Genomic DNA, 23,021 nt, shown 5'->3' on the forward strand with positions numbered 1-23,021 from the left:
GACGTCCACTGCAGTACATAGGCCTCCCCCAAAGCAACCAACCATCGCCAGGTCGTCGGACCACCTTGTGTGTGTGTGTCTTCCGGCCCGTAGTCGCCACTTGAGAACTCGTTGGCTCCATCGGCCATCGGTTCTTCGAGCAATGTGCCCCGCCCACTGCCACTTAAGTGTGGCAATTCTTCGGGCTATGTCGGTGACCTTAGTTCTTCTGCTCGTACCATTTACTAACTGTAAATAGGGCAAATTATCTTTTGTCCTATTTACTGTTGAAATATTTAAACTCCGGAGTAGTCACACACAACACCTTGCTTTATTTCCTCCACTGGTGACAGGAAAGCTGGTTCATTTTTTGCCCAGAGGATCAGAATTGCGATTCGCCGGGGGAATGCTGCTAGCATTCTAGCCACTATTCCACACGATCATATTATCAAAACCTTACTATTATGAGAAATGAGAAGTGAGAAATGTATTAATAATTCTTATGCAAATTAAATTTAAAAACTACAGTACAATGACACTTGAAATTGATATTTGAAAATGGAATCATCTCATTTGCCAAGATGGCTTATTGGTTAGGATTGGTAAATATTTTTTACAACTCCAATATCTATAAGCCCATCTACATTAAACCGACTGTGTGCCTATTTTAAACGCCTTGAGCGTTTTTGTTATATTTTCGTATATTTAACACAATTTGGATGCTTTCAGCTTAACTCTGAGATAGGTATTCGAGTAGGTATATATAGAATTTTCTTTGAAGACATACCAATTTCGGTATTGGTGTATTTTTCAAAATTATTCTGCACATAGTATCAAACTTTTACAATATTAATAACGTTTTCTCAATTATATTGATCGAAACAATGGCAAACTCACACAATGGGTATATTACATGTAATAAGCACACAAGCATTCACCCATAAACCAACGTATGCTTAACCTAACAGTCCTTACAGATATATTATATACAAGACCAATTTACATAACATAAAACGTAACATAAACAGCCTGTAAATTTCCCACTGCTGGGCTAAGGCCTCCTCTCCCTTTGCTCCAATGCGGATTGGTAAAATACACATGTGGCAGAATTTCGTTGAAAATAGACACATGCAGGTTTCCTCACGATGTTTTTCTTCACCGCCGAGCACGAGATGAATTAAACACAAATTAAGTATATTAAAATTCAGTGGTGCCTGCCTAGGTTTGAATCCGAAATCATCGGTTAAGATGCACGCGTTCTAACCACTGGGCCATCTCGCCTCAAACAAATCTTAATTGCTAAGTTTATATTTCTCACATTAATTGAGCAGGTTGAGCATGAATATTGTAAGTCTGGCTCAAGGTTTTACTTGGTGATATGGCTTTGTTCAAGTTTGCCGGGTAAGTATCCGTATCACCCGCTCATCACATTATCATTATTATTATATTAAGGTTTGACGTATCAGTGAGCCAGTGTAACAACAAGCAAGTAAGGCTCATTTACTCGTCCGCCTATATCATAAAAAAAACGTAATACTTACAATACATTGTAAATTAATTGATGTTTCAAATAACTAAAATATAATTATTATTGTACATGCAAAATAATAAAAAATAAAAATCAATATCCCGCTGAGTTCCTTTCGCCGGTTCTTCTCAGGTCCGAGGTGTTAAATTCCGAACCGGTGGTAGATTTTTGACTATCAATAAGCAAGTGTAAACACTTCTATATTGAATAAAGATTTTTGACTTTGACTAATTCTATAAATAGTATAATAAAAAGTCGTTTTCTGTTTCTATCTTATTCTTTTGTCAACGGATTTTGCGGATGCGGTTTTCACTATAGGAGGTAGGTTTGTATTTGTAATTACAAATGTCGTTTGGATAAATTTATCCAAACGACATTTGAAAACTCATTTTCTCGAAATCATTATTAATCCTCATTGAGATATATATATATATTCCATACCTTGGGCATTTTACATAAATCCAAATTGACTTTTACGGTACATAATCTAAATTACGTGCAAACAAAAAAAACGCTCTACCCTAAGGGCGGCCGGGTGACCGTCTGTAACAATAAACTTTTACCTCGGCAGTGAAAATTACTTAAATTTAAATTTATATTGACAAAATGTTATCAATGTTTAACAATAAAAAAAAAATACAAATTTTGTAATATACTTATACGGACGACATCCGTGGTCGAGTAGTGTGTATACCGGTTTTCATAGGTACGCCACTCCGAGGTCCCGGGTTCGATTCTCGGCCGAGTCGATGTAGAAATAGTTCATTAGTTTTCTATGTTGTCTTGGGTCTGGGTGTTTGTGGTACCGTCGTTACTTCTGATTTTCGATAACACAAGTTCTTTAGTTACTTACATTGGGATCAGAGTAATGTATGTGATGTTGCCCAATATTTATTTATATTTACTTATATATATTATTGTCAAGTAAACATTATAAAATAAATATATCTCATGTTGTCTTAGATTTTCGCGATTATTACACATTGAAATAAAACTAGTTTTTGAACGGATTTAATCGCGTATATTAATTATTTTAACATCCCGACGTTTCGAGCACTTTGCAGTGGCCGTGGTCACGGGCAGACTAAGGTGACATTTGTCTGTTCGAATTACAAAAGAAATATTATTTACAACTACCGCCAACGATTTCTTAATTGATATCTTGAGTAGCGTTCCGGTTGCACGCAGAAGGCACTAACTGTATCTTTAGGTCTTGCAGTCTGTTGGATTTGGGATTTTAAATTTTTAATAAGTGGAACCCAAGTGTTAGAAAGTCTCCAACCATCTTCTCTATTGAAGTTCGGATGTTTTATTACAAAACAAATATTATTTACAACTGGCGGTAGTTGTAAATAATATTTCTTTTGTAATTCGAACAGACAAATGTCACCTTAGTCTGCCCGTGACCACGAACACTGCAAAGTGCTCGAAACGTCGGGATGTTAAAATAATTAATATACGCGATTAAATCCGTTAAAAATCTAGTTTTATTTCATAAATATATCTATTACATATTATCTAGCTGAGCGCATCTCATTTTCTTTATTAATAAAATTCATCGTGCGAAACAGGGCCGAGTCGCTAGTAAATAAACAAAAAGTTCTATTCAAATTATTTTTACAAAACATTTAATCAAACATCAACATGGAAAGACATTAAAGCATTTTTTCTCATCCTGTAACCAACATATTACCGTAAGAGGTATCATCGTAAAGTAATTCAATAAGAATATTTTAGCCTCCCCTATCCCATATATCTTGATGGCCTATTTAAATCTGTTTCACGAGGCAGGCTATCTCCACACTCGAGTGGTCTGATTCGAAAACGTTAAGGCGCTACGGTTTCCGCTACAACGAATTTTAACACTGATTTCAGATTTATAACTGTGAGTAAGAAACGCACATTATATGAGTTTAAGTTCTAGCTTAAATCAAGTTATATACTTATATATTAATCTTAACTACATAACATATATAATAATATATTATGAACGCTTCTAAGTTCACTTGGAGTTTAAATTAAAGCGTTTTATTTCACTGACGTTAGAGCGTTATGACATTATTACCCTTGTGTGAAATAGTAGTGCTAAATGCAATAACTCAACTCAACTCGACTATAACATAATAAAGTATCAATTAAAGTAGCAATAAAACCTCTGAATCTTCCAGTGCTGGGCATGTAAATATCTTAAGAAATATACATGTTTCTCACGACGTTTTAACTTACCACCGAACAATATATAAAATTTACGTACAAACTTACCACGTGATATATCAGTGGTACTTACCCGAGTTCGTCCCCGTAATGGTTGGTTAAGATTCACTTGCTTTAGCACTGGCGTACCCCTGCTCTTTCGCTGAGTTAATATATAAATAATAATACATCATAAATACCACTAGAATTATAACATTGCAAACACTGGCTGAACCAAGAGATATACCAGATTAATTGTGCACCTAGTACAACCTCAAAAAGGTCTTCAAAAAAGTCTGCGATGGTATGTGTCTATCTCTCAGAGATAACCGAAAATAGCAATGTTTTATCCTTTACTTTTTACGTGAAACAATGGCTTATTTACGAAGCGATTTGAAAATTGCTTATAGCAATACAGCATTAATCCTTATCAGACTAAGTACCTTAAAAACATTGTGCATTTAATATAGATAAATGTGCTCCTATACTGCATGTAATCTAAATGATTATATTTAAAGATATTACAAATTTAATGGCATGGACATAGACAAAAAGCTGTGAACGTTGTATATAAAGACATCCCGCAGTATATTTGGTATCAGCATTACAGTGCCCCCCGTGCGAAGCATGGGCGGGTCGCTAGAATGATCATATAACTTAAACATTTTAAAACTTAAAGTAAATATAGTAAGGAGTTTATTTGTATTGTATAAAAAAGTTTGAAACAGGGTTTGTGAATACAATATAGTTAGAAATATAACTCTTATACATATGTCCCACGACTGGGCTAAAATAGGTCTAGTAGGCCTAGTAGGTCTCGATCTCCACTACGGGTTTATTCTTGCACGGGTTGGAACAAAGAATTGTCGGTCAAACTGTTGGTGTTGCGCCATCTTGACTCTTAACTTTTTTTACATAAGCTTAATATTCCCTTGTAAAATAAAAATGAATTTAAACGTACATAATGTACATCAGACATATAGCGACACACTCGAACATATCACTTGTGTTGATAAAATTGTCAATCAGGTACATTCAATAGAAGCGTTCGCTCAAAATGGGATCCAGCGAAGGTTAACCTTTTATTCAAAGGGAACCCATCCCGGGGGTATTGGGTTCAATTCCGGTAACTTTGCGAGCACCTGCCACCTAATTCGGGCCCCTGTAATCCTCATACATATAAATTCGTGTTAGGTTACTTTGCTAGACTTATTTTTATATAACAAGTTAGTTTGACAATGTTTTATTGGTTTAGTTTTAACTGATCCTTGTTGATTGTTTGCGTAAGATAAAACTTAAATACATTCTTAGACGGAAACCAAATTGTTTATATTAGAGGCATCGTCAAATCTCGATTCGATTACACGATAAATTTAAAAAGTACACAGTTCAATACAAACAATTGGAATTCAAATAACGTTAGAAATAACCAACTTAATAACCACACAGTAGGTATACTTACTACCAATATACCTGCTGGGAAATCTGTAGCAAGCCTTTGATCGTGTCGCTTTGATGTCTTCTGATTGAGCTGCACACGACTCCGTTAAAAGTCACAATATCCAACAGGATCACACTCGAAATTGTACTCTCCACGACTATATATAGAACTCAATTACGAATGAAACGAAGAATTTGCAGATTTGTTCCTATAAGATGTTTTTTACATCACATCTTGATTCCATAATGAGCAACGGAGGCAAACAAGTGTTATCATTACTTTCTGCGGCGTAAGCAGTGTTTGACGGCTCGGAAACATCTTTGAAGTGTAATTCTAAATATAGATGTATGTTTTGTGGCTGAGGACTTCTTGTGTAAACAAAATTATACAGTAATTTTCTATGGTTTTGTCTTTGAACTCCGATATTATAATGAAAGACTAATCGAGAGACAATTTAGCCAATTACGTAACCTCAAATCCAAGGAAAGTGATGTGATAAATTTAATCTAAAAACGAAATTATTCTAGTTCAAGAAGGTAATTTAAACTAACTTACGAGTGTATTATGAATGCGGAAGTGAGTTTGATTATTTGTAATTCTTAACTACGAAACCGATAATCCAATTGAAGTTACCTACCTGTTTGTTTACTAAAGCCTCAAGCCTCTTTTCGTCTTATGCTATAGGAAAACATCATAATGTAACCAGCATGTGCTGGACTGGAATTGTGACACGTGTATCTTAAGGGCAGAAATAAGATTTTTTTTATTATAATGGATAATGTTTGGTTAACTACATGAGATCCTATATTGACTGCCTCGTTGATCTAGTGATTAGATGAGTTTGAATCCAGGGTCTCGGGATCTGTGGGCTTCAGGTTTACAAAAAGTTATTGTGGATTTCCGTCGAAAAATTCCGAGTTACATCTCGAAATCTGAGGCCGTGGGTTTGATTATCAGAATGAAGGAATATAGGTTCACTCTACTTGTGCTTGCGTAAATACTTGTGCAATGTAATGTGCCCTTCGTACTTGGCTGGTTTCCCTTCAGGTTAGGAGCCGCGCTGGTCAAGAGTCATCCTCATCATCACTTAATATTCGCTTAAAGGATACAGATAATCAAGAAAATAAATCGCTAAACAAACATCACCTATTATTAACACTAGACTTATTTCTTACAGAGCCGTGATGACAGAGCTAGACGTGACTGAATAAAAGGATTGATTGTTAGGCCCCATTAAATTCATTGGCTTAATTGATATTTATAATTCATCTCGCACTCGGCGTTGAAAACTTTTTGAAGACTCGATTGGAGTAGCGTGGTGGATTAAGCTCAAAACATTTTATTCAAACGGTAGCTGGTGGCTGTGCTTGGGCATTCTGGCAGTTCTGGGATATTTTTTTATGGTATAGGTAGGCGGACGAGCATATGGGCTACCTGATGGTAAGGGTTCACCAACGCCCAGTCCTTACATCGCCAATGCGCCACCAACCTTGGGAACTAAGATGTTATGTCCCTTGTGCCTGTAGTTATACTGGCTCACTCACCTTTAAACCGGAACGCAACACTAAGTACTGCTCTTTGTCGGTAGAATATCTGATGAGTAAGCCCTTCCACCAAGAAACTTTACTGACTCTTCCTTTACTTCTTAGAGCTAACTTTTTAATTCTTACAGATTTCTAGTCGTTCGTTCAATAGCATTTCAATAAATTCCCGTTATTTTGTCTATTTATTTGCATAAAATATTTATACTTTCATTGTAATGTCTCTCCGCTGTCTGATTTGCATTGATTTAAAATGTTCACGTTTATTGAATTTACGTATAACAAAAAAATTGAAACGGCGGATTTCCGAAAATGCTACGAACGGTTGGAAATTACGTAAAACGTATACATTTCTTCTTAGTAGAATATATTCAGTAACATTGCTAACGACAAATTAAATAATAATAATAATAAATCTTTATTCGTTAAAAAAGAGATTGAAGAGAGCAGTTTAGTTTTATAATTTGTTTGTACAAATTAATCTTATTTCAATCAATTGGGTAAATACTGTAATCCTCGCTAGTTTATAAAATAATCTGTAATAAGGAGTAGCCTTCCCGTTCCCTTCTTTGAGTGTTTCTTAATCATTGTGTACAACATGTGAACAAGTTATTAAGATTTACAAAAATTATGCAATTTAATATTCCATAGTTATTTTTCTAGTGTGCGTGTGTGGGTGTGTGTGTGTGTGTGTGCGCGTGTGTGTGTGTGTGTCGGGGTAGGGGTGTTTGGGTTGGTGTTTTTCCTTTAGTAAAATTAAATAGTCATGTATTTATTTCAATATACTTTACATGGATATTAAAATGTTATGTATGATAAAAATACGAAAATAACATATTACATAATTTCTTTACATGTAATTAACATAAAAAATAACAAAGTATTGGTTCTGATCAATTTTTTGTTTTCTTTTACAAATTAATGAGTGTAATGGGACAAATATTAGGATTAACCGGCTATTACACAGCTCTTGTTGTTTTGTGAATATGCAAATCTTTTAATATATTTGACGAATTTGCGGATTAATAAAAACCGACAATAAATATAACACAAATTGTATCACATCAAATTCGCCCCAGATAAGTTTTGTAACTTAAACATTGCTTTAAAATTGTTATACAATTAGTTGTAAAGTTCATATAATCTATACTGTAAAAAAAAGCTCTTAATTTAAGAAAATTATCAGAATAGAAATTTGGTAATTACTTGACATCAGATATTGTATCGAACAATGCTATATCTCACGTCAAATTTAAATAGTCCTTATTCGAGAACTAAGGCTCATAAAAGCACTTTTAATTCGTCGTAGACAGTATTGAATTAAATCTAAAGCGGTTACCGACTACAAGTGTAAATTTTGCAACGAAAAATCTACAGAAAACTCACTAGGTATTTTATTCCACCAATTCCTATAATTATCTTAATTAAATATAATTAAATGATTATTTATCCTTCATGAAAATGAACTCACAAGGCAGAAGCTATTCGAGTTTTGGATAAAGATGCTTGGAATTAAGAATTCCAACGCAGGGTTGATTAAGAACAATAATTGTGGATACTAACCTCATTGTAAAACTAGTTTTCAATTCCAGGAAACTTCTTTTCTAAACGGTATACTTAAAAAATTATAATTCAAAAATGCATTATTGTAATGTTTACTTGAATAAATTGGATTTAGGTTTGGTTTGCCAGAGAATATAGATAGAGGGACAATTAACTTGCTTAATATTAATCAACCACTGGAATATTTAAGAAGAAGGCTCTTGTTTAAACAATGGTCATGCAAAATAAACTGTATCCAGGGATTCGCCATAAATAATTCTTAGAATAATTTCAACCTTCACGCAAAATTAACTTAAAAAGGTAACGTACATAGAATATAAATGTTTCAGAAGTACTGTTAATATTATCGTTCATGCGAATACATCTATTTGTTTGGATTATCTCGAAAACAGTTGAGAAAGATTATGCACGTAAATCTTTATTTTCAAAATAGACTTAAAATTAGTTACTTATTAAGATACGAACATGTTATATGGTTATATTTTTTTTTCATTATATTTACAGTTAGCCCAAATATGTGCACAAACACAGTAGGTTTCACCGTTTATGGGTGATTTAGATTTTGAATCCAGGACCTCAGTGCTTGCTACTAGCGAGCCACTAAACCATTGTGACAGTTAACTAACGCTAGTACTAGTGTACTTGTACAATCATGAATAACACAAAAAAATTGTACTTCGAAGACAACAAGAAATAATAATGAATATGCCAGTTGGCGCGTTCAAATATTTATGCCAATTCCAGCCCTTATTCGTCTGAGGTTACAATCACGGAACCCCCACATTTCCCGAAGGCCCGTCACTAATTAAGAAGGGAGTTGAAACAATTAATTAAGTGTAATAACAAAACTTTAATTAATTCCAGAGAGCCGCGGGTCACACTGGAATGGACAATCTATTATAATCTTCAGGAAGTAATTTATATTTTAAATTTAACTTTCTATGTAAATGTCAATCACATTGGAGAAGAGAATCTTCTGCCAGTGACTGACCGAAAGAAAACGAAGTGGTTAAACAAACTTGCATGAGTTCCTTGTGGTAAAGTTGTCCAATATAACTTGACTCCTAGGTTTAACAGGCTCTTGTAATATTCGAACATCAAGTTATACCGGTTGTCACAAAAAGGGTGATGGAATTTTTAAAGATGTTCCAAATATGAAATGGTTTTTAATATAAACAAAGTAAGTTTACTAGGAGATTTATAACTTTAAACTAGATCGTGTTTTTTTTTAAATATGTCTCGTAAATAAGTTAGTATATTGCATATGGGTTTATAATTCTTCGATCGTTTCTTAACTTACATATGACACAGCTAATAAGAAAAATAATTACATGAATAATTCATTAAAATAATCACTTTGCTTTCTACGACATTTTACACGGGGAATTGTTCGAGAAATTGTGTGGATTATTCCCATCCGCTATTTCGCACTGCTGGGCTAAGGTCTCCTCTCTCTTTGCGGAGAAGGTTTGGAGCATATTCCACCACGCTGCTCCAATCCGTATATACATGTAAGCTTTGTGATTACATTTGAGTGTTGGCAGTTGAGTCGAAGGAGGCCGTCTCAGTAAAAAACTATATAATATTTTTTTAATGACATAAGAAGTGTCAATTAATTTAAATATTTATTTAAAACGTAGTGATAAACGTTTTTTTTTATTAATTAGTATTTTAGTTCAGTTAAGAGTGGAAAGGACAATTCCAGTTCTCTTTAAGGAAATAAATAAAGCATGAACATTGCAATTGTCGATTCTCTATTTTTTAGGTTTGTATTAGTTTAATCATTTGTATTGTAAAATTTATTTGTTATTAACAAAATTAAACTCTATTTTTTAGATGAATCAAATTGTTTAATGCTTGAAAAACCCACGACCTTATAAATCGACAATTTAGTTACATGTAAAAAAAGGAAATATTTTCTTTTGTACCTACGTAATGGAGAAATTAAGATTTGAATTTATTATAAAAGCAAAACCAGATGATAATAAGACAAGTATTTATGCCATAACCTCCATTACGGATATACAAAACCAAACTTATATTGTGCCTAGAGAGTACCAACCAGTGCATCTACACAAAGAAATAATAAAGCATGAAATATTTGACAAAATAAAAAAATCTCTTCAGAAAAGGCACGATAAGAGACAGGTATGGATAACATTAACTAAGGAAATGAAATCAACATATTTAGATGATGACAACTTACAGTTTGATGGGTTTTTACTTGAAAAAATAGAACAAAGAAATGAGTCTTTAACAACAGAACCAATATTGTTGAAAAAACCAGAAAATAAGATGAGATTAATATCAGAATTTTCAATAGAGAAGTTTTAAAAAAATACAACAAATGTTAAACAATGGTTAGATACTTTTGAAAATGAATGTGCACGATTACAAATAGATACAGATATACAAAAAGTAGAAATTCTAAGATTGCTATTGGAAGATAGTTGTGTAGATTGGTACAGCTCAATGATTATTAAACATACTATAGATTCAGATTGGTCTGTATGGAAGAAAAGTTTGAGTGAAACATTTGCTGATAAAGGTTGGTCACCAATAAGGTACGCTATGAACTTTAAATATATACAAGGATCAATGTTAGAATACGCTCTAAAAAAGGAGAGACTGTTACTAGAAATAAACAAATCAATAGATATACCAACTTTAATATATTTGATTGCCACCGGTCTACCAAACTTTGTAACGGATAGAATAGACAGAGAAAACCTTAAAGAAGTAAATGACTTATTTAACAGCATAAGAGGATTAGAAAGTTTAACAAGAAAAAACGACATAAAGAAAAACTTAAACACTGTGAATAAATACAATAAACAAGAAATAAAACAAACTGAAAAAAAATCATGCAGGATTTGTGAGAATAAAGGAAAAATGAATAGATCTCATCCAGAGAGTGTTTGCTGGTATAATTATGGAAAAAAAACAACAGATGATAAAAACCTTAGTTCTAATTCAATATTAAAAGTTGAACTGAGTAATGAAGATCCAAAAAACTAAAATTTCCTCCACTTATTGAGATTACAGTGAAGTTAAATAATACATTAGAAGCCAAGGGACTATATGATCCTGGTTCACGAATAACATTAATAAATTCAAAACTAGTTCATGTGACGAATATGAAACCAAATTATTTTTATAACACAATAAAAACAATAAGTGGAGGAGGCAAAACAAAAGGATTGATTACGTTAGATGCGGAGTTATTGCATAAGAAGATTAAAATAAATGCATTTATCTATGAAAATGAACATTTTGAGTATGATTTAATACTAGGATTAGATTCAATACATAAATTTGGGTTGACTCATGATGAGAATTTAAATATCCAAATACAAAAAACAGACATTTTCAAAATAAGAAATAAGAATAATTTTGAAGACGAACAAACTAAAAATATGGGAATATATATAGAAGAAAAAGAATATGCTGTAAACTTTAATGAAGGTATAGATACAAACAAATTTAATATAGATACAGAACACTTAAATACTGATCAAAGGAAACAGATAAACATATTATTGGATAGTTACACTGATATCTTTGCAAAAAATAAATTTGACACTGGAAAAGTGAAGAACTATGAAGCGTGTATAGATTTACAAGTTGAAAAATATTGTTATAAAAGACCTTATAGATGTTCAGTTCAAGACAAGCTAGAGATAGAAAATCAAATCTCACAACTGTTAAAACATGGATTGATTGAAGAATCATACAGTCCGTTTGCGGCACCTGTGACCTTAGCTTTTAAAAGGGATGAAGGAAAAAAAAGTAGATTATGCATAGACTTCAGAGATTTAAATAAACTAATCATACCTCAATCACAACCATTTCCCCTCATAGAAGACTTAATAACAAAAACAATAAATTGTAATTATTTTACAACTCTAGATATAAATTCAGCTTTTTGGTCTATTCCATTAAAATTTACAGACAAATACAAAACTGGTTTTGTAACACAGGAAGGTCATTACCAGTGGACTTGTTTACCCTTTGGCCTTAAAACATCACCGGCCATATTTCAACGAATTTTGGGAAATATTATAAGAAAAAATGACCTGTCGGGATTTGCAGTGAATTTTATTGATGACATACTGGTTTTTTCTAAATCATTTGATGAACATATCACACACTTAAAAAAATTGTTGGATGCTATTCAAGAAGAGGGTTTCAGGTTGAAATTTACAAAATGCAAATTTGCAAGTGATTCTGTTAAGTATTTAGGCCATATATTACAAAAAAATACGATTACACCTCTAAAAGACAATTTAAAATCAATTAAAGATTTTCCTGCTCCTCAAAATAGAAAACAAATACGACAATTTTTAGGGAAAATTAATTTTTATGGAAAATACATTCCAAATGTTTCAATCGTTCTTGACCCTTTACATAAATTACTGAGGAAAGATCAGATATTTAATTGGACACAACAATGTGAGGATGCATTTCAGAAAATTAAAGATTATTTGTGTTCCAAACCAATACTAGCCATTTATAATCCACAAGCACCAATACTTATCTATACAGATGCCAGTGCTGTAGGAATAGGAGCAGTTTTAAAACAAATTCAACATAATGGTGAAGAAAAACCGGTAGCATATTTTTCTAAAAAAATAAATGAATCACAAAGAAATAAAAAAGCTATATTTTTGGAATGCTTAGCCATAAAAGAGAGTATAAAATTTTGGCAACATTGGTTGATTGGAAACTATTTTACTGTCTATACAGATCACAAACCCTTAGAGAAGTTAAATATAAGAAACAGACCTGATGATGAATTAGGCGATATGTCATATTATCTGTCACAATATAATTGTGAAATAAAATATTTCCCAGGAAAAAATAATACAGAAGCAGATTGTCTCAGCAGAAACCCAGTGTTGGACATAGATGCTAATAATGAAGATAATTTAAGGACGGTTAATATTATTGATATTCATGACATAAAATGTGATCAAGCACAAAATTTGCAAATAAAAGAACATGAAAAGAACATTGTGTTAGAAGATGGAATTTACTATAAAAAAAGTGGTAAAAGTAATAAAAAAATACTTCTAAGTGAAAATTACAGTAAAATTATAATAAAAAAAACCCATGAAAAATATTGTCATACTGGAATAAATCAAACAGAATCTAAAATAAAACGCTTTTATACTGCACCGAATCTATCAGAAAATATCAAATATATATGCAAAAACTGTGAGACTTGTATAAAAAATAAAACAAGGTTAAATAAAAAGTATGGCTTTATATCGCAATTGGGCCCAGCTAATAAACCCTTTCAAATAATGTCACTGGACACAATAGGAGGATTTGGTGGGCAAAGATCAACAAAAAAGTATTTACATCTACTAGTTGACCACTTTACTAGATATGCATATACTCTATGTTCTAAGAATCAACACGCTCGAGACTTCATTAAACTCATAGAAAAAATTCCTAAAGAAGAAACAATAGACATCTTACTCTCTGATCAATATCCAGCTTTTAATTCGATTGAATTCAAAAATTATCTTAAGAACCGAAACATTCAATTAATATTTACTGCGGTAGACGCACCGTTCTCAAATGGTTTAAACGAAAGGCTAAATCAGACTATTGTAAACAAAATAAGATGCAAAATGAATGAATCAAAAGGAAAAAGAAATTGGTCAAAAATAGCTGAAGAATGTAGAAACAGATATAATGAAACAGACCATTCTGTAACAGGATTTTCTCCTAAATATTTGTTATCTGGGGAATCTACAGACTTGTTACCACATGAATTAAAAGAAAAACAGTTATTAACAAAAAGTTTGGAAGAAGACAGGAAAATAGCATTCCAAAGGTCAATAAAATCGCATGACTATAATAAAACTTTATTTGCCAAGAATAGATTACAATATGATTTTAAAAAAGGAGATATGGTATATGTTGACTATGGGAACAAATTAAACAAAAAAAAGATGGATGAAATTAGAATTGGCCCATTTGAAATAGAAGAAAAAATATCGGATTCAGTTTTTAAAATAAATACTGGTCGTGGAACAAGATCAACTGGACTATATCATGTCACAAAGCTTATCCCTATGCATACTGATTTTTAGTTTTCACAGCTAAATATTACTTAAGAGGAAATATAAATTTTCTCATTTATATTTCGAAGGGGGGAGATGTAAGCTTTGTGATTACATTTGAGTGTTGGCAGTTGAGTCGAAGGAGGCCGTCTCAGTAAAAAACTATATAATATTTTTTTAATGACATAAGAAGTGTCAATTAATTTAAATATTTATTTAAAACGTAGTGATAAACGTTTTTTTTTATTAATTAGTATTTTAGTTCAGTTAAGAGTGGAAAGGACAATTCCAGTTCTCTTTAAGGAAATAAATAAAGCATGAACATTGCAATTGTCGATTCTCTATTTTTTAGGTTTGTATTAGTTTAATCATTTGTATTGTAAAATTTATTTGTTATTAACAAAATTAAACTCTATTTTTTAGATGAATCAAATTGTTTAATGCTTGAAAAACCCACGACCTTATATACATATAATATACATACAATATACAAATTTCGTTGAAATTGAAACTTGCAGGTTTCCTCACGATTTTTTCCTTCACCGCCGAGCATGATATGAATTATAAACACAGATTAAGCACATGAAAATTCAGTGATGCTTGTCTGGTTTTGAACCTGAAATCATCGGTTAAGAAGCACGCGTTCTAACCACTGGGCCATCTCGGCTCTCTTCACCTGTGTGAGTCCTGTTATGTTATTGTTAGTTAATGCTTTTAAGCTTCAATCAACCGTCAAATATAATAACAGATAAATGAATGAACTATTTTAAAGAAACTAAATAAATAATAATATGGAAATCCAACTATAAGTACAAATTCAAATATCAATAATTTTAACATATTTTTTATAAAACTCCCCGCAATAGCTATAACTTAAATAAATTAAACTTAAACTTAAAAAAACTGTTATTAATGTTTAATTTGCATCGTCACCAGCATCTAAGCCGAATGTCTCCACACGTTTAAACCTCAATTGCAAGTTTTGTCCCGAACTTACTAAAAAGTGAATTTAAATAAAACAATGTAAAAGGTAAATTATAATCTAACGGACGTTTATCGTCCGTATTTGATTAAAAACGTTTTCGTTGTAGAGGCATTCGCTTTCGTTAAAAGCGCCCGACATCGAAATTGCCATATAAAGAGGTCGCGTGCCAACTTATACTACGTTGAAGTTAATTTTATCACGGAATTATGCAAACGCAGACATAATAATAATAAATTAAAAATACAAAACAAATTAAATAATTTACGAATTCAGTATATATTTTTTATATATACTGATGGAATGGCAGATGGGCGTTCTGATGGAAAGTGCCTGCGTCTGCTCATAAACATTGGCATTGATAAGAAATATTTACCAACCCTTACGCAGCCAACGCGCCACGACTTTGGGAAATAAGATGTTATGTCCCTTATGCCTGTAGTTAAACTGGCTTACCCACCCTTTAATTCCTTACACAATTATATAATACTATTTATTATTGGTGTTTGAGGATACAATATGATGGTTTGCACAAAGCCCTACCACCAATACCCAATTCCTAAAGATATTGAAGCTCTATGTCCTGATGATCCTGACCGGTTGAGCGTTTCTTCCTGAACCCAGCAGCTATACTCGAGGGTAATTAGACATTACATATATATATTATCCAAAATAAAATTTGTGTGCACAAACTTCGATACAATTAAGGGATTCCAAACATAGGAGTAGGATTTTTTAAATATTGATGATAATGTTACTTCTGGTACGCCTTGAACATAAGATGGAATATAAAAAGAAATAGATATTATTATTACCATTGACAATTTTATTACTACAGTATCAACCCACACACAATCGACTCGCCGCATACACAGAATACACACAGTAGAACGGGTCACATATTGACTTTAAATAAATGTCACACAAAAGACAATATACATGGTGTTCATCAAAATTTATTGCGTATCGAGATCAGACTGTAACTGCAAACAAAATCTCCGATCGATCGTCACGAAATGACAAATATTTCACAAAACACCTCATAAATATTGCCGCCAAAGGCGCGTCGAGCAGCTCGCCAGAATAAAAATCTAAACACAGTGACAGAGGATGGAAATTTGTAAATTTGTCACGTATGCTAAAAGCCGTCGCACGCGGCGTTTTGACGTAATGCACCTCATTCAAACACGTCGAGAATTTTTTAAAGAAATCCCCTTTAAAAGCTTCACTGAGAATTTCATATCTCGACTCTTAATAGAAACGCGTGACGCTTAATTAAATTATGTTTCATCAGCAGTTTATTATACGTCTTATATATTGGGAGGAATTTTATTTACGTTATATATATTTTTAATGGAGGTCAAAACTGGGGACAAACTGCTACCTTTGTTACAGGGTTAATATGATTTTTGTTCATCTTGTGCTTGGCTATGTTGTAAGTCATATTTAGAAATACGTGTCTCTCAAATAATTTAGGCACACGTATGTCCACAAGCGCACACTACAGTAATTTGGTGGAGACTGCTTTAAAGGCGCAGAACTTTAAGCCGTAAGTCTTTTGTGTCAGTCCTGCTGCAATATGATATAAAATAGTTAATTTGACGTCACAAATAAATCCATGTCGACCTCTTCCACTCACAGTTTTGAATTATGTAAACAAATCGAAGCAAAAACATTTAAATCCCTCACAAGTATCTTATCTTTATTTAAAAAGAAAGTTTTAAATGTGTCTTGATCCTACCAGTACATGAGTGCTCGATGGAAGTGTGAACTAATATTTATAATGATAACAAATGTAGATTTACTCGAAATAAAAATCAACATAATATTTTTTTTAATCATCATGTTACAGGATTTAATTCGATGTAAAGTCCCACTGGCTCGGAATGTAAATTCTACCGAGAAAATTTTGCAGAAATTTAATTACATAGTTAATTAAAGACAATTAAATAAAAATACATACACTGCATCTAAATAACGAACGACCAACCACAATTACTGTCCACCAGATAATTCTTTGCAATTATCAAGATTACTTTAGACTGTATATTATAAATAACTATAGAGATCATGTTAAAATAACTAGAAAATTTTTGACATGTTACATTATATAAAAAAGGTGCGGGTACTTATGTAAGCGAGTGAGAAGTTTTACTTTGACGTAATTGTGATTAGTTTTTAACTTCATGATAATAATGAATCACAATTATGTAATAATTATCTATATATTCATAATAATAATTATTATTACTATAAATGCAATTTCTTCATTTTTTTAACTCACTCACTCACAATGAAACAAGGTGAGAAGTAGTATATATCGAGCGTCACCTATTTAATTATAAGAGAACCTATTTATCATACTCTTACATTTTTTTTCATAACGCACCTAAACAGATATAACTCCAAACACAAACATGAATCAATAGTAATCTCGTATGAGATTCCTACGGATCATTCGTTACTTTTATCCGCTGCAATAACAAAGCGCAAAACGGCTATAACGTAAGTAATAAAGTAAAAAACTCGTCCAGCACCGAACAGAACGAAGCATAAACACTCTAGTATCTAGTTGTAAGAACATCGTAAACGTTTACAAGTCAAGTATAAAGCTTGGCGCGAGTTAAGTGAGTCAGCGAATTAATTATAAAATTAAGTCAAACCAAAATGTACTTTATTCGATTAGGCTATTAAGTGCATTTTTTTATGATATGGATTGGCGGATGGACTATTAGGACACCTGATGGTAAGTAAATATATTTAAGAAATATCAACCATTCCTTCGCATATTCGCTGCTAATCTTGGGCATGTCTCTCGTGCCTGTTATTACACTGGCTTACTCCCCCTTCAAACCAGAACATAACAATACTAAGTACTGCTCCTTAGTTGATGAATGTCTGATGAGTAGATAGTACCTACGCAGACGGGTTTGCGCATAGCCTCGGTAGTCCCGGTATACTGTTATACTCAAGTTTATTGATTTTTTTTTGTTTTTCATTTACCTTATGCTATCTAATTTAAAAAAAATATTTCATCTATCTTTGTATCGGATAAAATTGAATCACATATGTATTCATCAACCTGCATTGTATCCGTGTGGTAGAATAAACTTCAAATCCTCTTATAAGAAGCAGGCCTTAGTCCAGTAGTGGGACATTTACAAGACTTCGCCCAAAGACCGCTACATTTCGTAACATGTAGCCGGTTGAAAACCTCCAATCCTCCCCCCTCGGTTCCCAATCAGTGACAGTCACTTATTGAATTTTGTTGTGCTCAGAAAACTTTCAATAATTCCTCAGATCGAATGAAAACTTTATCAATTTCCGTAACAGGCACACCGGGATGGAATTCGGCGTCGAGGTGTATCGGAGACGGGACGGGAAATGGTGTTTTTCGACTTTTTACAACTGTTAATGTATTTATTTTACCTTTATTTCTTTTGAATACATTTCGTGTAAATTAAATGAGTAAGTAACGTAGGTATGGTAAATATTTTCTCCAGTAAACTTTTCTTTTTGTCATGATGCGAGTATCAAATATGACCGTCATCATCTCAGGTAAACACCCAATAATTCTCACGAAAGTGAGATGTTTCTATATCCTTCAAGCTTATCTTCATAATTATTATTAAGTATGTGTTTATAATTATACCTTTATATGTGTATGTATTCTATTAATATTTATTATTATATATACTGGCCGCTGTCGTGATTATCCTGTTATTAATAGTATGTATATAACAATTTATAGAGAAATATACTATGTTTTTATGCACATATCGTTTTTGAGCAACTATAATAGATAATATAAGTAGATAATTTGAAATCAAACAAACAGTTTGATCTTGTTAAGTAACTACAAATGTAACGAACAAAGTGCTTTTAAGCTTTAGCAAGGCTGTAGCTTCCGTGAAAGCTCATTGCGATAACAATAAACACACGATTTTTATAAGAGCTCACTTTCGTGCACGGGTACAAATGTTTTATTTCTATACATTTGATTTTACATTTTTTAAGGTGTCACGCGGTCTTTAAGCGTTTCTAGAATTTTCTATGTTATTACATTTACCTAATAATTAATTTAGGTAACTTAATAAGTTGTATTACTAATCTGAAGTCTGGAAACTATCAACAATGAATTTAAATAATAACTAATTATAACTTGTAGTAGTTTTTTTTATGATATAGGTGACGAACTGACAGGATCCTGATAAAAAGTGACTGACCCAACGGAAATCTGCAAATTTGATAGGTATTTTATGAATAAGAATTGGTTGGTAGTCATTTGTATTTTTTTATAACATGGGTGGACGCAGAAATAAGCCAACTAATGGTAAGTGGTCAACACTGCCCATAGACATTTGCGTAGTATGAAATTTTAACCATTCCTTACATCGGCTATACTCCTAGTGGAGTATAGCCGATGTATGTAACCTTTGAAACTAAGATGTTGTCACTCTGCTTTTGACTTTGTATTTGCTTTTGTTGCTTCAATTTAAGATGTCGAGATGGCCCAGTGGTTAGAACGCGTGCCTCTTAACCGATGATTTCGGGTACAAACCCAGGCAAGCACCACTGAATTTTCATGTGCTTAATTTGTGTTTATAATTCATCTTGTACTCGGCGGTGAAGGAAAACATCGTGAGGAAGCTTGCATGTGTCTAATTTCAACGAAATTCTGCCATATATGTATTCCACCAACCCGCATTGGAGCAGCATGGTGGAATATGCTCCAAACCTTCTCCTCAAGGGAGAGGAGGCCTTTAGCCCAGCAGTGGGAAATTTACAGGCTGCTAATGCTAAAATGCTTCAATTTAATGTTCCGTGCGCTCCATCAACCTTTTGTTTTATAATCTGAGATTAAAAATATTAATATTTTTATCATCGTAAAATACGTACATAAAGAGCAAAGTGAGAACAGCACGTTCACCGCTCAACACCCACGCAGCACTTTATTACTTTACAGATGGGGTTTAGGGGACCGCAATGAATTTCTAAAAACCATTCTATCCATATCCAATAAATGTATCGGATGTATAATTAAAATAATTTAATTACATGATTTTAATTTTACGTAACAAAGATCAAACTTAAATAAACCATTCAAAACACTATCGTTGACAAAAGGCTTTATCTCGGAAAACACACGATGTTGAAACCCCTGGTAAATATTGTAATGAAAATTTTAAATAGCTTATTAATTACTATACGTTTGCTATAAAACATATATAACAGGTATGAAGGCATAAAACATCGAGTTTTTAATTAATGAAGTTCATATACGATACGTACTAGTGACTTTAAATTCGAGCGTTCAATCTGTTTTGACAAAGTCGACGAGGAATAGGCGAAAATAAAAATAGTACGGTTCGATCTCACAATGTATCTTCAGCCTTAAAGTCTATTCATTGAAATATAAACTGAACATATAAGAACTCAAGACAAAGGCTTAAATTTAAGCCCTTCCAGAATATTCGGTAATTTTTTGTACCAAAAACAAATACCCCAATTAAAAACACCGGTTAATTAACGGAACCCTCAAATATAAACAGAATCCCACTTCACTCACACGTGTATCTCTTACCCACGGTCTGTTAGCTCAACGCATAGTGTTTATTTTGGCGCTCAGCAGACGGCTTGATCGATGACCACTAAAGGAAACTTCAAATACACCGTCAAAATGATATTTGGTTTTAACCTAACCGACACCTAAATAAGAATAGTAATGCTTTTACAATTTTATTTACACTTATTCAATAATACACATTTCTGTAATACCAAATACATGTACATGTAAAGGAATTCGTACCAACCACACGTCATATACTGCCAAATAGTAATGCTTGGTAGTGTTGTGTTCCACTCTGAAGGTAAAGTAAGCCAGTTTAACTACAGGCCCAAGGCCCAAGGTTCGGGTCACATTGCCGATGTGAATACGGCTTAATATTTCTTACAGTCTCAACGTCTATTGGCAGAAGACTTGCCTGTCCTCTTCATCGTCCTCTTCATCAACAAGAGCTCTAGCAGCTAGCTGTCAATTTTGTTGCAATAATGACTTAGTAGTTTACAGTAAAGGTCCTCAATCTCATAATCGATATTTATACTAATGTAATATAGAGGTAAAATGCTCTTGTGAGCATGTCGGGAGTAACCCCAGGCATAAGCGATATAATTAACATACTTCCTGTGTGTGGTAGTGTATGTGCAATGTAAGGGATAGTTGGAAGACGGTGCACTCTATCAAAGAGTGGTGTTGATCAATTTTACCATCAGGTGCTCATTTGTCAGTCTACCTACCGATCTTATAAAAATAAAGTAACAGCCCGGAGATTTGAAAATGACATTGAGGCCATAAGAAATATTAACCATTCCTATGCAAGTACGCCACCAACTTTGGGAACTGAGATATGATGTCCCTTGTGCCTGCAGTTACAATTATTCACCCTTCAATCTTAAAACAAAAAATATAACCTATTTACACCAAAATTTAATTTAAATTTACTTTTAAAAAACATAATAAAAAAAAAAACTAAAAATAAAAAATATTAAAAAAGTTAAATAGAATAAAAAATAATAATATTAATAATTTCATGCACTTACACTACAAAACATACTAACATTTATAGATATACACACATATATACCGGCTTAGGTAATTTATTTAACATTATAAACTTAACTTCCATATCAACAATATCCATCAATGCCACTTCTGGTACTTATTAATCTATGAAGTTAATAATTGTAACATGCATGTATACGGTGTTTATATTTTAATGTAAGATCTGTCTACCCTCTTTTGTGTGATATTTTATTTTATCTTTACTTTGTTATCTCTGTACGCTTCTTTTATAATTGTTTTATTTTATATAGTTTCTCAGTAAGTGAAATATATGTATTTCTTTTGAGGAATTAATAAAGTCTCCAAATCCAATCCAAATCCAATCTGGAATACAAAAATACTAAGTACTGCTGTTCTGTAGAAGAATATCGCTGCTTGGTTATTGAATATTTGATAAGTGGGCTCTACGAAGTTTTTTTTTATGGCATTGGTTGGCGGACGAGCATATGGGCCACCTGATGGTAAGTGGTCACCACCGCCCATAGACAAAGGCGCCGTAAGAAATATTAACCATTCCTTACATCACCTATGCGCCACCAACCTTGGGACCTAAGATGTAATGTCCCTTGTGCCTGTGATTAAATGAAGTCCTGCCACAAAGGCGATTTTTCTTTGACAATATTTACCCAATATTCCTATTAACTGGATCGACCTATAGTTGGAAAAGTAGCCCAAATAGACACATAAAATAAAGTGGAAATAGAAAACCTTCCTCCATTAAAGACAGTTACCAAAATACTACACATATCACAATAAACCTTATTTGTTTAAAAACAGCCGAGGTTCGACGGGAATGTTTTTGTTTTCCAACTATCAATTTCAATAATACAAACATCAGTAATTAAACAATATCCAGTAAAAAACTCAAACGTAATACCGAACATAGTTTCGGAAGAGTAATCAAGCAAATGAGTAAAATTAAACAAGATCATATTTGCATTCCTCCATAACAATTCATAACAGTAAAACATTGCAAATAAATAATATACTAAATATAAATAAATACGTTGTTTACATTGAATTTTGTAATTTTGTTTGTTGTTGAATATATAACCCGTTTGGTTTGGGCGCGGTATATCGATTGACGTTCATCAAAAT

This window comes from Vanessa atalanta, chromosome 17 (genome assembly GCF_905147765.1).
Source record: "Vanessa atalanta chromosome 17, ilVanAtal1.2, whole genome shotgun sequence".
NCBI lineage: Eukaryota > Metazoa > Arthropoda > Insecta > Lepidoptera > Nymphalidae > Vanessa > Vanessa atalanta.